The following is a 13,440-nucleotide window of genomic DNA, read 5'->3' as shown; positions in this document are numbered from 1 at the left end:
TTGAGAACGTACTGTGTCCTGGGTTCAGACCTTGGCACTAAGTTCTCAGAGGAAGAAGATTGTGTTGGGGTTCATCACAGTAGAGGAGACTAGAATAACCCAGGAAAAAAACATTTGGAGACCAATTCAAGAGGGAATCTAACTGGGAACTAAAAGTGTGGCTTCTGAGAGCAAAAAAGTGAGTAAAGAATTGACGTCTCCTCTATCTCCATGGCTTTCTTTAGTTACCTTCGAGAAGCAACCAGTCAAAGGATGCAGCAATCAGCTGAAGATCACACATTAATTGAAGGATAGGGCCTTGGAACCAAGCCCTGAGTCACTCTAAAGGTCTGTGCGTGACACCACTCTGTGCTGCTGTAAGAAAGGGCTCGTGAAACATGCCAGCTGTTTGCACTGACAAGAAGATGGAAGAGTCTGCAGATGAAAATTCACTGTGGGGATATTCTGCAGACAAAGTGCTGAGCAATAACATTCTCTCCCCAGCCCCACTTTCCCTCCAAGTTCCAGGATCCTCGGTGAGAGGCATTTCTTCTTTGGGAAAGCTGAGCGTGCAGATGAGTTTTCCTGATGAGGGTGAGCACTGGTGAAGGGTTCCTTACTAGACAGACCTGGGAAAGATGACCTGGAACTTCTGTGTCCGAGCTCCCCTTCATGTCCCCTTCTCCCCCGAAATGTCAGTGGCTCAGCATCCAATACAAGTGTGGCCGTGAGGGCACGAGACCTCTGCAGCCCATGTGATGGGAAACCTGGCACCTCATGCACAGTGCCGTATTTCCTGTCTCAGGGCATGGCTGGTACAGGGCCAGAGACAAAGGACTCGCTAGTGTTTTTAAGAGTACGTCACAATTTATGAAGGGCTATAATCCACATATTTCTCTTGTTACTCAGAAAAATCCTGAGAAGTACTTTCAGATGGGGAACCCAAATTTCAGAGATGACAGGTGATTGGTCCAAGTTCACACTGCCTAAAAGTGTTGGGGTTACACTTTGGGACCTAAATTCTTCTAATTCTAAATCTCACAATTACTCCCATCACAGCTGCCTGATTTCTGGGAAATTCCTTGTAAACATACTGATACAACTGTTTCAGGGGACTGTCTTCTGAGGACTTGGGCTTTGGGATATGAGAGCTTATTATTAAGGGATTTGGCCTCAACTCTTGCCCTTCTTCCTCTGATAATAAAAACTACCATTTACTGGGCACTTTCCGTGTACTCTGCATCACTGAAGTTAAGTAAGGTCTCCAAAGCTTAACTCTTCATTATTTAGGCTTTGAACATGTTCTTTCCAAAACAACGAGTCCTGCCTGTCCCCAACAATGTTACAATCTTTCAAGTGCCTACTTTCAACATAGACTCAACCATAGTTTCTCAATTAGATGTGGTTGGACCAGTTTGGGGACTTTGGGAGAAATCTGCAAGGCTGCCGTCTCCAGGAATGCTCAAGTGTTTTGTGGAAGGCCTGCATCCTCTCACCTTTCAGTGAGGAGCGCCCTGTGCTGATTTTCCTGAAGCTTTAAGATGAGGAAGTCACAATGAAGGGAGGGGGTATTGGGGGCAGGAATGGGAGCTGGCACGACAGCTCCCGACGGGAAAGGAACAGGGCTCCTGTGTGCTTACCGCTTCCCTTAGTTGATTAGCAAATATTTACTGAGTTCATATGTCACCTGCATGCTAGCTGTGTGTGTGGGGACTCTGGCCATATCCTCCTAGCACGTGGGAGGAGACAGCCATGTTAATAGGTCATCTTAGTTTCCTCTTTCTACACAAAGTGCCTGCAGATTATACAAAGGATCAGTGCTCGGCTTTAGGTTTAATCACAGATCTTGATCTGCAGGTTGGGGAACATTGATTTTCTTTTTCTTTTTTCTTTTTTAAAATCTCATGTATTTTGAGCTTTCATTATTTGCCTGGTGATTTGCTAAATATTTGTATGTTCATTGTCTAAGACTGTTTCCTTGTCTGTAAAATAGAGGCAATGATGGTAGCTGCCTTGTGGGGTTATAGTAAGTCAGATGATAATAACAGGGGCAATTTGTTCAGAGCGAGCCTTATGCCAGGTACCATCATAAGCATAGTAATTACTGAATTCAATACTTACAAAAATCATGAGGTGGATACTCTTATTAGCCACATTTCACAGATCAGCACATTGAGGCTCAGACTGGTTAAGTAAGTTGCTCAAGCTCACAAGGCAAATAAGTGACAGAGTCTGGACTCTAGGTTGGTCAGAGGTTAAAGCTATGTGTGCAACTAGAGACCCACAGTGCCTTCATAATAAAAGTGTAAGAAGATTCTAATATGTGGTTTGGCAACGACTGCTCTCTGTTGGTTGTTTCTAATCCGTTCTGCAACTCTATAAACAGTTTTACAAACTAAAATTTAAAATTTTCTCTGCTCCACAGCCTTGGACAGATGTATTTTTTTCCCCCTCAGAAAACTACCTTAGGGCTGTAAGATGCTAGTGGAAATAACATTAATGCTTTATAAGGCATGAAGGCTTCCAGGTCCCACAACCCTCAAATGGACTTAATTGCCTTCTGATCAGCCTCCCCATCAAATGTGAGACCTCTGCGGGGTGGGGATGGCCTGGTCTGATTTATTTCTGTGTCCCAGCACCTGGCACCCCACAGATGAACGAGGAGAGAGCAGAGCTCCTGCACAGAGCCAGCCCCTCTCCTCCCTCCTCTCCAGTAATGGACAGATATATTCTTGATAAAAGAAATAGAAAACAAAGGTCATCCCTCTGGGGCTTGGAAGCTAAAGTGAATACATTTCCACTGCATGCTCCCTTTTCACCTTAATTAACTTCTTTTCTCCAGTTAAAAATAATCTTTGATGACCTTTGGCAGCAACCTTGAAGGAGAAAAATTCACCAAAGGGCAACAGATAGCCTGAACAGAAAGTGAGAAGGGCGAAGAGCAGGGAGGGGATTAATATTTATTAAGCTCCTCTATATGCCAGTCATCTTAAGTATGTTATTCAACTCAAATTTGCTCAAGACTTATTGAGCACCTACTGCATGCCTGAAAGTGTGCTGATGACGATCTATCAAATTCTTACCACAACATTGCAAAATGAGGACACAGAGCCTCAAAGGAGTTAAGTAATTTGCCCAAGGTCACATGACCGGTTGTTGACAGAACCTCATTGCAAACTCTGGTCAGCCTGCTTTCAGTCTGTGCTATTTTCATTATTTTTCTGCTTTGCCCGGGTGATGCTGCTAGTAAAGGAATTCTCTGAGATTCTAAGTTGATAAGCCCAAGTTCTAAGTCCCAGTTGATAGACCCAAACTGCACCCCATCCCCTACCCTTGTTCGCCATCGGTGGACTCACACTTTCAGAGAAGCTGGGAAATTAGGGGAGACCAATAAAAGATTTCTTTAAGAAATCTTTTTTTATAGATTTAGTCAACTAGCATTGCTTTAAGCACTATTCTGGAAACTTTCTAGTAACTTTGAATTTGGCTTTGAAGAAACGCCTTTTAGGAATTGCTGATTGCTCTGGAAAAGTCTAAATAAATATCACAGCTTTCCAGAGGCTGTACACTTTGCACTGAGTGTAGTGTTTGCACATCTCAGAGGCACGTCACTAGAGCTAGTGGGGCCAGAAATCCTCTGATGTGGGGCAGAAATCCTCCAGGCACAAATAGGCTTGGAGCCAACCGCTTCTGCTCTAAGCAGTCCAAGTGGAGCCAGAAACAAGAGGCATGGAGTGAAATGTTTCACAGGATAATCGGCAGGGTCAGTCTCACACTTGCCCCTGTCAGCTATGTGAAGAGGCACGTGTTTTTAGAATGTTTTGAACTATTCTCTTATGCACTGGAAAACCAAACATCAAAGAAATCAGCTTGCTCTTGAATTCTGCGGCTGCAGTGTTTCCCATTATGATCCCTTTTTTTCCTCTTTAAATTGCTTGGTATGATTAAGACAGAAATCAAAGTAGTCTATCTTTTAGAAAAGCTGGCAAATTCTAGCATTTACATCTCATAAATATCTGGATGCTAAAAGAAAAGCATCTATTGATGGCAATAGTTTATTGAACACTTAACCATGTACTGGTCCTTGTGATAATAGCTGATGATAAAGTGATGAATGGCTCCTGCTTTCAAGAAGCTTTCAGTCTAGTGGGAAAACAGCACAGACATGCAGAGTCATACTCAGAACAAAATGGGGTTATTCTTCACCACTGAAGTACTTCTAAGGCAGGCTGCAGGGAGCTGGTACCAGGTGGGGCCAGGCTCATGTCCCTTCTGCTTCTTAATGACACAGGGACCTTGTCCAGATACTCCATCTCATCCATCATGTTTAGCTCTCTGTTAGAGATGAACAATGCCATCTCTTAGGACTATTTTGAGATCCAGCACAGTACTAGACTCATGTATCATCAAGATAATCTGCCATAATTTGCTTAACCATTGCTCTGGTATTTTTAAAAAATAATATATGTGCTGTGCCTGATGAAAGAAAATTCAGAGTACTGAAGAGTATAAAACGTAAGTCTCTCTCCCTTGTTCCTAGTTCACCTCCTGGAAGGCTACCACTCTTTTTAATCCTTTGTCTATTACTCCACAGATGTTTTAATGCTTAATATACATGCATATATGCCTTTTAAAATTTTATACAAATCCTAGCATCCTATATAGACTGCTCTGCAGTTTGGTTTTTAATTTATTTTGAAACTCTTTTTATATCAGTGCACAGAGATTGCATCATTCTTTTTAATGGCTCTATAGAATTACATTTTGTTGATATATTGCAGTTCACATAACCATCACCCTGTTGATAGACATTTTGGTTATTCTCCATCTTTTGCTGTTGCAATGCTGCAATTAATATTCTTCACATATATCTTTGTATGTATGTTTCTGTAGGATAAATCTGATGCTGTGTCAAAGTAATAGTCATTTTTGATAGATATTGTTCAATCACTCTTCAAAAAGATTGTACCAATTTACACTCCCATCAACAATGTATGACAGTGGTTCCCCACACCCTAGTCAAAATAATGTATTGTCAAACTTTTTGATCCTTGTCAAACTTTTTGATCCTTGCCAAACTGATGAAAAATAATGTCTTACTTAGTTTCAATTTTCAGATCTCTTACTTTAAGTGAAGTTGAACATTTTTATTATCTGTTCAAAAGCCACTTAGAGATCTTTTTGTTCAGAAACTTTGCCATAACCTAATCCAATAACAATTAAGGAAGCTAATAGACAAGGGTGTAAAACATAGAACACCCTGTTTGACTTTGGAGATGAAAGATGAAGATGACAAGATCTGTGCAATAAAGATTGGTCATGAAAAGTACTTAGGTAAAAGAAGCTGACTCATAGTCAGACTGTTTTGACAATCTCTGGACAGTGTGGATGATGTATTGGAGATGCCAAGGGAACTGGAGGGAGGAATATAAATTAGTTAAAAAGTTGTTGCAATAATCAAGGCAAGAGACAATAGTATCCTGAACTAAGGCATTGCCAAAAAGAATGGAGATGGTGAAATCAATTTGAAAAACATTTCAGAAACAGATCAGAAAAACTTGATGGTTCAATAAATGTCAGATATGAAAGAAAGAGAGAAGCAATTTAGGCAAATGAATGGATTAAAAAGAAAGGAAACCCATAGTGGGGAACCTGGCTTCTAACATTACTAAACAACTACTAAGTAAGGGCTTTTATTAGTTGGTTGTATATATATGGTTATATATATAAATATAAACATCAAACAATGAAAATAATACACACATTGCATTGATTCAATTTCACAATAACCCTATTAGGGAAATATTATAATCCAGGTAAATATTCAAAAGCCAAATTAGAAAAGTTAAGTAACATGTGCAAAGTAAAAACTATTGAATTAACTGACTATACTTCAATACATACATACATACATACAGAAAAAAAAAAAACTATTGAATTGTCTCAATTTATACAGAATTCAAATTCTGACATATCTGACTGCAAAACCAATGCTCCTTACACTATTCCAAGTTACCCAGGCTTAAAGAAAAGATTTAGGGAGAAAAAGTTATCTTACATCATGCAGTGAAGCAAACCCTCAACACCTGCAAAGCGTCAGGAATTATTCCCTGAGCTACTATATCATCAGTTTGGTTTAAATACAACAATTCTCAGAGGAACCCATTATAACTCACAGCTGCCTCCATTCTGAATTGACCAAGTTCACCCTTTTTACAGAAAAAACCTAACCTCTTCCCTTCACCTGCTGTCACTTCTCTGAAACTCATTTGGGAAAACATGTCAAATTGTATTAAGAATTTTGACACTGTAAATATAGTCATATTCAAATGTTACACAAAAATGCCTCGCCAAGGAGATAACATCTTCATTAAATATATTGACTGTTAAATTGGATGGGGGATTGTGAACACATAATTAACATAACTACTTTGAAAGGGTAATGGACTACTGGAGAAACAATTCCTGATATTTGGACTGAATATTACATATTATCTGTCAAAGCAGATTCTGTATCATTGCTTACGTTGGAGAAATCATATATTTAAATTTCATTTAACACTAATCAACTACTAGCTTCCTTCTATATGTGTTATTACTTTATTCTCAGTCTTTTCATTGGGTAAGTGCTTTCATTATTGTAACCAGCTAGTGTGTACTGAGCCTAGCAAGGTAATTGATTACATGGCTCTTTAGTTTTTTGTTCCCAAAGCTAATTATACACTTCATATACTAAGTCCTTAATGAAGACAGTTTAAAACAAAAAAAGTAAACACTAAGACAAAACAAAAAATGTGAACAAGAATAGCTAACAGTAATAATGAACATTAATTCCCCAGGTATTGAGTTATGGAGTAAAGAAGTGACATAACTCTTCAGAAAAATAACACAAATCTACAAGTTTCAAGTTTCTCAGAATCGGGCCAGGATAAAGAGGAAACTTGGAATTAGATCAGGTTTAAAAAAAAAACAAACCTTACCTGGCAGGGGAGATACCATGATCATGAAGGTGGTTTTCCCAGGGCGAGGCTTATCCATTGCACTCCGGATGTGCTGACTCCTGCGATTTCCCCAAGTATGGGAAACCCATAATTTGTAGTAGTTGGGGACTGCGTTCGCACTTTCCCCTAAAAGAAAAGAAAAAGAAAGAAGAAAAAGGAAATGAGAAACCTCTAAAGGCTATGATTAGCTTTACAAACACCTGAGGAGTGAGCAGCATAGGAAGAGATCAGCCTTGTTCTGTAAGAGAATTTAGACATGAAACTGTTATTATTGGGGGAAAGATGGCTTATTCAATAACTGCTAAAAAAAATCCAGATATGCATCTGGGAAAAAAAATTAGCTTGGAGCCATACCTCAAACCATATGCCAAAAATAAATTTCAGATAAACCAAATATTTAATTATTTAAAATTACTAACAGAAATAAGGAGCTATTTTATAATTTCAGAATGAAGAAGAGGAATAAATAAGCTGCCATTATTCACACATGATAAGGTTATATACATAGAAAATCCAAAAGAGCCTACAGATAAATTACTAGAATTAAAAAGTGAGATTAAGAAGGTTGCTGGGTAAAGGGCCAATATATAAATCAATTGTATTTCTATGTACAAACAACAAACAATTAGGAATTAAAATTTTTAAATTTTCAAAAACTTAGAAATAAATTCAGACCCCAAAATGTGTAAGATCTTTACACAGAAAAATATAAACTTTATTGAGAAACATTAAAGAAGTATTAAAAAAAAAAAAAAAGGAAAGCTATACTATGCTTATGTGTTGGAAGACTCAATTATCTTATAGATGTCAATTCTATTATCCATAGATTCAATGCAATTCCAATGCCAGTCCAAAGAAGACTTTTGTTTATGAAACTCCATAAGCTGATTCTAAAATTTATAGGGCCATGGAAAAGTCCAATAGTAGCCAAGCCAAAAGAACAAGGTAGGAGTAACTGCTCCATCAGATATCAAGATTTATTATAAAACTATAGTAATTAAGTCAGTATGGTAATGGTGCAAGGAAAGAAAATAGACCAATGGAACAGAACACAAAACTCAGGAAAGAACCGCCACACACACATTTGATTTATGATAAAGGTGGCACTTCCAAACAGTGGGGAAAGGACGGTCTTTCAATAAAAATGGTGCCGGGTCGTTAGATATCCATATACTGAAAAAAGGAAAGACAATATACAAAATTTAACACTAGGTAGATTACAGTCTTAAATATGGAAAGCAGAACAACACAATTTCTAGGAGATTTCATAGGGAGTATCTACCTTGAGACAGATGAAAAGTTCCTAAACAGAACCAAAGAATGCACAATAGAGGAAAGACTGATCAGTTTACTACATTAAAAAGAAGAACTTCTATTCATCCAGAGACAGCACTAGGAAGAATAAAAAGCAAAGCACAGATTGAGAGGAGATATGCAGCATGTATAATCTACAGGGATTTACATCTATATATAGGAAAAAGCACCTACAAATCAATGAAAGTCAAACAATTGAAACTTACAGATAGGCAAAAATCTTCAAAGGCACTTCACAAAAGAGGATATCCAAATGGCCAAAGAACATTTGTAATCAGGGAAATGTTAATTACACAATCATAAGCCATAGCATACCCACTAAGATGGCAAGTTTTAAAAAAGAAAAAGAAAAGAAGAAGAAGAAGAAAAAAACTCCAATAAAACTTTTATTTAGAGAAAAAGAAAAAGAAGGAAAAGGACGTGGAAAGACGTCTCTCATACGTGGCTGATGAGAATGCAAATTGGTATAACCAGAGGCGAAACTGTTTGGTATTAGCTTTGGAAGTTGCACATATACACACCTGTGACCCAGCAATTCTACTCCTAGGAATATACCCAATAGAAATGCATTTACATGTGCATCAAGGGACTTATATTAGCACATTCACAGCAGCATTCAGCATTAATTATAAGAGCAAAAAACTGGGAACAATCAACATGACCATAAACAGTACAATGAATAATAAATGGTGGCATATTTTTATAACAGAATACTACACAATGAAGAAATAAACCCACAACCTATAAGCCAAAGAAGTTAGATATAAAAGAATATTTCTGTATATATTATTCCATTCTTAAAGCTCAAAAACAAACAAAAAAATGAAACTATGATATGTGTTTAGGAATCACTATTATGCAGTAAAACCATAAAGAAAAGCAAGTAGTTATTACTATGAAAATTCAGGATGGTGGTTACTTTGATGGGAGGGTGGACACAAAAGGGGGCTGTTGGGAAGCTAGCAATGTTCTATTTCTTGACATTGGTGGTGATTACCTGAGTATTAGCATTGTGATCATTCATTGAGTTACACGTTTTGTTTTGTGGACTTTTCTGCATATGCACTGTATCTCAGTTTGGAAAATGGTTTAAAGAAACCCTCTGTTTAGAGACAACGCAAATATGGCAAACTGTCAACAATTGCTGCTGCGACTAGGTGAAGAATATATGGATATTGTGATATTCTTTCAACCTTTCTGTAAGTTTGAACATTTTTTAAAAAGTTGGAGGAAAAACTCTTCTTTAAAAAAAATCATAGTATAGTTGATTTACAATGTTGTGTGTTGTGCTAGTTTCTGGTGTATAGCAGGGTGATTCAGTTATACACACATATATATCTTTTTTGTATTCTTTTTCATTATAGATTTTTACAAGCTATTGAATATAGTTCCCTGTGCTATACAATAGGACCTTGTTGTTTAACTATTTTGTATACAGTAGTTTGTAACTGCTAATCCCAAACTCCTAATTTTTTCCTCCCCCTTTTCCCCTTTGGTAACCATACGTTTGTTTTCCATGTCTGTGAGTCTGTTTTTGTTTTGTAAATAAGTTCATTTGTGTCATTTTTAAAGATTCCACATATAAATGATATCATATGATATTTGCCTTTCTCTGTCTTTCTTCATTTAGTATGATAAGGAGGAAAAACTCTCTTTTGATTTAACTTCTCCTGTGATTGCTACCTCATTTCATCCCCTTACCTTATGGCAAAACTCCTTGAAAATGTTGTCTATACTCAGGGTCTCCAGTTCCCTTCCTCCAACTTTCTCCTGAACATACTTCTTTCGGGGTTTTGCTTCCACCACGGCAGTGAAACTCTTCCTCAAGGTCACAGATGACCTCCACTTAATCCAATGATTGTGTCTCCATTCTTATCTTTATTTACTATCTGCAGCATTTTACATTGTTGATCTCTCTGCCCTGCAACACTTTCCAGTTTCTGGGACAAAAGCCTGATTTTTCTCTAATCCAGATGCTTCTTGTCATTCTCCTTTCCTGGTGCTCTTCATCTTCCCCGACCTCTAAATATTAGAATGGCCCAGGGCTCTGCCCCGAGGCAGCACATGGACATTTCAAACCTTTATTTAAAAGTAATTTTTTTTTTTCACTGAGACCTTGTCTGGATACCGTTATCTAAAATTGCAACTCTACACTTCTTAACTTCTTTTCTTAGTTTGTTAAAATATTCTCCTTAGTGCTATCAAAAAATGCTATCTATTTTACTTATTTATTTTTGTTTACTCCCTGTCTCCCTGACTAGAATGTAATTTTCAAGAGTTTTAATGTTACTACTGTGTGTCCAGAGCCTAGAACAGGGCCTGGGACACATTAGGCACTCAATCAGTATTTGCTGAATAGTTAATGAATTGCATTTTTAGGTAAAATCCATAGCCCAAGCTTATAAAACTCTGCTTAATTTGTCTTCATTTCATACCCCTTTAATGTGTTTTTTTGGTCTGTCTACTCTGAAGAAATACAAGCTTCATGAGGCTTGGGGGTCTAGTCTGTCTTTCTATCTCATTGATATGTCCCCAAGATCTAGCACAGGCCTAGCACAAAGTTGGCAATCAATAAATGTCTAGGGAGAAAGTGAATGAATAAACAATGAAGTAAATAAATTAAGGAAAAAAACCCCCCAACTTTCTCAATGGTTAGAGCAGGGTTCAAATAGACACAAAGAAGCTAGGCCATCACTCTCCATGAGAGGAGAAAGGATATTCGTCCTGAAGCATCAAGAGTCCAAGATGACATACTCAGAATTCCTTCAGAGTCAACAACCTTCAAGAACATTTTTCCCTCTGAATAGTCTGACCAGTTACTGAGGGATAAAGAACAAGTGTGGAAATAGTCCACCTTCACCAAATGGGCTCCTTTTGATGTACTAGTCAGAGATGGCTTGAAATGCCTGGTTATGGACAATTAAGGATGACTGGGCTTTAAGACTCAGTAGTTTGTGCTTGAGACAATGATGGCTGTGTGGGAAGAGAAGTGGGAGGATGCCTTCCTGGTTGGGGGTAAAGTACATTGTGTGTACTACATGTATTTTATTGTTATTATATGTTTGCAAGAAGTTTTACAGCAAATTAAAGTCAGGTTTAAAGGGAAAAGAAACCACAAAAGGGAAAAATGCAATTTGGAGTGGAGAAGTTGGAGGAGCAGATCGTCAACCAATTTCATGAGAAGAAATCACTAAAGGCCAGGCATGTCATTTAATTGACACCACTGAATCTTTAAAATAACTTTTCATGGTAAGTATACAGTTCCCATTTAATAGATGAAGAAATGGGAGTTTAGAGGTATGAGGAACTTGTTCAAGTTCACATGGAAAGTAAGCCACACCCTGAGTGAAACCTTGATCCCTCTGCTGCCAAGCTCAGACGTCTCCCACCATAGCTGGTAGTCTGCCCCCCGTCCTCCAAATAAAGTCTTAGCCCCCTAGAGCTTTGCATCTGAGGTGACTGCCCCAGAGTTCCCTCTACAATGCTGTTTTATGATGTATTTCTCTCCATTCTCAGTGACAAGCATAGTGCCTGGTACATAGCTGGCTCTTCAATAAAGGCCCACTGAGTAAAAAATAAAAGAATGAACACATGAACAAAGGAGATGTCTTAAACAGTATAGCTTCCCTGTGAATCACAAGTTGAGAACCAAAAACACTTAGTTTCTGGGGCTCTTCCTCCCCACTGAAGCTCTCTAGGGAAAGGATGTCTCTTCAGAAAGAGCACAAAAGACCTGGCAAAAAGAGGCTGCAGTTAGTCTGGTGTTGTGTTTCCTCTGCCTGGATCTGGGCAATACTCTGGTTGTAAAGCCTGTAGGATTGTCTTCTGGTGGTGTAGCAGCTGCCAATAACAATAAATGCCAACAACATTTATTGAGCACATACTATGTGCTAGGCACTGTGCTAAGCCCATTCATGTTTTACTTTAATCCTAAAAAGCCTAAGAAAGGTAAATCTATTACTTCAGGTATAGGAAAGAAGATTTTGGCTTTATAACAAACATCAACTGCCAATTTGTGGGGCAAGTACTATAAAGTCCCTACTTTATCTCCTTTCTCTCCTTCAGTTTCTTTCTAAGATGTAAAAATATAATGCCTTCAGAAGCCCAATTGTTTGAGAATAGAGTCATCAAAAAAAGGATTTGCCCAGTCAAAAGACTCAAGAATCCATAAGTCATTGCATTTGCCCTGATGAATAAGGTAGGACAGGGCTGCTCTTAAAAAATACTGTTTTTATAAAAGGGAATGCATCAAATCTGATGTCAGAAGCCCTGCATTTGAGTCCCAGCTTTATGACTGACTGTGGGTCTTTGATTGTCATTAACCTTTGAAGAGCCTCAGCTTTCTCACATATGAAGTGGGGATAATACAAAACCTTTCCCCATGGGCTGGTACAAGGACCAAAAGAAGGAATGCGATTTGGATAGAGTGAACCCATCTATAAATGCTGACTATTCTTCTGTTTGGAGATGAGCTGGGGTCCCCCAGAACTCTTAAAAGTCAGGATCCACCATGCAGCCGCGGGAGAGTGTTGTCATCAGAGCTAGTGACAGTAAGTTTTTGTCCAGGATTGGACACAACTGTCCTGAGACTATTAGGAGCTATTTCTGTGTAGCATTTTAGTTTTTCCTTCCTATACATATGACATTTGTTTACAGCAACAAAGAACTGGAAATAGGGAGGTTTCTGAAGCACTTGGTTTTCAGAAAGGGTATTGTACTTGGAGCATTAAGAAGTGGGGTGAAAATAGTCTGAACATAGTATATTTCTCCATCTGTTTATGTCTTTTTTAATGTCTTTGAATAAAATTTTAGTCTTCTTTCTAGAGATAGACACATCTTTTGTTAGATTATTCCTACGTACTTGAAGGCTATTTTAAGTTGTCTATTTCAGGTATGCTTTTAAAAACTATTTGTGGCTGGTATATAAAAATGCAATTGATTTTTAAAATTAGTTTTATATGCAATCAACTTTCTAAGCTCTTATTAAGTCTAATAATTTATACATAGTTGTTTTTGGATTTTCTTTCTTTCCTTCTAATCCTTAATACCTTTAATTTATATATTTTTCTTGCTTTACTGAGCTGGTTAGGACCTCCAGGACAATTGTAAATAAAATTAGTCTTTTATTCTTGAACTCAAAGGGAAA

General features: G+C 37.9%; 1 long non-coding RNA gene and 1 other non-coding gene across 2 annotated transcripts in view; one reads left to right on the top strand and one right to left on the bottom strand.

Moving 5' to 3' along the window:
* LOC135318503 (uncharacterized) overlaps nt 1-13,440 on the bottom strand; it is a 56,201-nt gene that overhangs the window by 16,698 nt on the left and 26,063 nt on the right. Inside the window, exon 2 of the long non-coding RNA XR_010383435.1 lies at nt 6,960-7,106. This is a non-coding gene — a long non-coding RNA (uncharacterized LOC135318503). The remainder of the gene's footprint in view (nt 1-6,959; nt 7,107-13,440) is intronic.
* Nucleotides 6,952-7,109, top strand: LOC116155550 (U1 spliceosomal RNA). The gene has a single exon (XR_004139434.1). It is a non-coding gene; the product is annotated as a U1 spliceosomal RNA (small nuclear RNA).

Source organism: Camelus dromedarius, chromosome 12 (genome assembly GCF_036321535.1).
Source record: "Camelus dromedarius isolate mCamDro1 chromosome 12, mCamDro1.pat, whole genome shotgun sequence".
Classification (NCBI taxonomy): domain Eukaryota; kingdom Metazoa; phylum Chordata; class Mammalia; order Artiodactyla; family Camelidae; genus Camelus; species Camelus dromedarius.
Note: the sequence above shows the minus strand (reverse complement) of the source record. Positions and strands in the feature narration are given on the sequence as shown.